A 2791-nucleotide genomic window follows, 5' to 3' on the forward strand; every position below is an offset into this window, starting at 1 on the left:
GATAATCTGTCATAGTCTTCTTCTGGACCATTTCAAAAGTATAAACACTTTTCTTTCGTATACATTTTGTATATTTGTTATTCCAGAGCAAGTAAATTTTGTGGGAGTCACTTGTGTGGTAGAAGCCTCTAGTCTATTTTACAGGTGTCACTTTGTGCACCTGTTCAATATAGAAATAAAACACTTCTACATAATTTTTTATCAATGATAACATGTCTTCTCGCTGTGTGTAACAACGTTTATTATGTATATATAGAAAATCTAGACATTTTGTTTTTACTTTTTTTTTTGGTTTAGCACTGATGAAATTTACTGAGTCATATGCTTAGGTTAACAAGATTTTTTTCCCGACAACTAGTGTAAAATACCTGCAAAGAATTTTTTGAAAGTCTAGCTTGTGTGGTCGTTGTTTCTTGTCGCGGCCATGGGTGGACTCACCATAGTTTTTGTTCGTTTATGTGGTTAATGTCCTGGCTAAGGACAACAGAGGGCAACTACACTGGCTTATTGTTATGGTTGTCCTCCGGTCATTGCAATCTGTACTGGTGTACTAATTTTGGTACCTGCCTGTTTCTTCATCTTGCTCTGGATCAGAATTAGTTTATGAGTATCACTTGTGGGTGAGCGGTGAGCAGTGACGCTGTTAAAAACAACGACACAAATAGCGTCAAACATAACTAGTACAACATATTTCAAAAGAGTCGATGCTACAGACAGATTTGCGCATGTATTTAGATGTCAGAACGCAAAAGTCTCCCATAATGCAAAAATAGGCAAATATATCAAGGACTGCTTTGTAATTAGAAATAATACTGAAGCTAATTATTAGCCTACTTCATTACGATACTATATGAATGAATTATGTTAGCCCTTATTGTTAAGCTTCATCCTATACCTCTATTCTGTACTTTGTGTAATAGCTGTTGCCATACTTTGTACCATGTACAATAGTCGTGCAATAAAGTTCTTCTTCATAAAGCACGGTTCAATCATTAAACAGATAATATGCTTAAGAAATATGCACGTGTCAAGTGCATTCATTCGCGTTGAAAAAAATGTATCGTTTAAGGAATGTCTACATATTACAGATACATTTGTGACTTTTGTATCGGACATTATTCCCTGTGATTGCCTGGCATTCCTAAAAGTCCGTAGGAAAATATTTTGACCGGGTCCAGGTGATCGAAGCCAACTCTAAATGCCAGTCTTCGCGGTTACAGCACTTGCCATAACTTGGCAAGGTACCACACTTATAAATAGACAAGTCACGGTACAATAATGCATTATCATACAGTCGATGATTGAATAGACACGTGAAGAAACCCACTGTGTTGCATTGCATTGGCATGTTAAATTTCCGCCAATGTGGAGGTGGTAATTGCAGTGAATTTCAAACTTTTAAGGCAGTAACAATGACGTAGCATCAAACCATCAGGAACGTCATCAAAGTAATTTCAAGCAATGACCTTCTGACTTTTGTAGGTTTGTGCCTCATGAATATGCATAAGTGCCCTGGCCACAAGCGTCTGTGTGATGAGCCAAAAAGCTAAAGCTAAGGGCTGAACCCGCCGTACGTGCAATTTGTCCGTACGTTTTTTTGGAGGCCACGTCCGCCACGTATTTCTGAAAACGTTCAGGTTGTACAGGGTAGGTGCGTTGCACGTACTGGCACGTGCGGGGGCGAATCGGCAGCCCGATGACAGACAAACTTCTGTCTGCGCGTAAGTTTTAAGATGTGTCTGCGTGCTCCAAAATCCGTCGGATTCCGTACGAGTTCGTACGGAGGCGGTACTTATTATTTAACTTGGCACGTAGACAGCACATATTTGCATGTACATCGGGTTGTGCCCTTAGCTTAACAGTGTAAAAACAACAACACAAATATCGTTCAATATAACAAACGGAACGATAATCACAACTGTTGCCAGTTCTATGCTAAAGAAATATGCACGTGCAAAGTACATTAGTTCGCGGTGAAACAGTCAATCCTATAAGGGATGTCGACATATTACAGAATGTGTGACCTTTGTATCGGACCTAACTCACTGTCGCTGCCTTCAACTTGCTCAGCATTCCCAATAGTCCGTGGGGTTATATATAAACCCGGTCCGAGCCAACTCTCATATCTCAGTTTTTCAGTTACGCCCTTTTCTCATAACTTGGTAGGGTACCACTCTTGTAAATAGGCAATATGTTCAAAATAATACATTGCAATTGTATTGCATTGTAACATGTACTGACACTTGACAATGCAAAACATTTTATCACTGGAATATTGCGGATTGTCACGAAAAGTATGTAACCAAAAAGGTCGGGGTCTTAATATGGTCCCGCTGTCTATAAAGAATGCTACACGAGTTGAAAGCAATAGGAGTTGGAAAAGGACAAGGTGTTAGCTGAGGACAAGGCGTTAGCTAGGTCAAAAGTCACAAATTCTGATATGTGGATATCCCTTATAGGATATGTATATATATATATATTTTATAGTCGAATTTTACTCAATATCGGACTATATTTGAGTGTGTGGTTGTTGCTGCCGGCCACGTCTTGCCGCGCGTCCGCTTGTGGGCAGAGTATTTATGAAGACCAAACCCTACTAACGTAGAGGCATTATTGACGTCGGGACAAATTCGCCTGGGTACTTTCCGGCACTTGGGACATAGTATTACCCCCCCCCCCCAAAAAAACACACACATCCGGAACAAAACTTTTAGGTCCAACTAAAACAACAGGAGCTAATTGACTCATTTGCCTTAACTGTGTCTTAGCCTTGCTGACCTTTGAAATCCAA

Source organism: Branchiostoma floridae, chromosome 15 (genome assembly GCF_000003815.2).
Source record: "Branchiostoma floridae strain S238N-H82 chromosome 15, Bfl_VNyyK, whole genome shotgun sequence".
Taxonomy (NCBI): Eukaryota; Metazoa; Chordata; class Leptocardii; order Amphioxiformes; family Branchiostomatidae; genus Branchiostoma; species Branchiostoma floridae.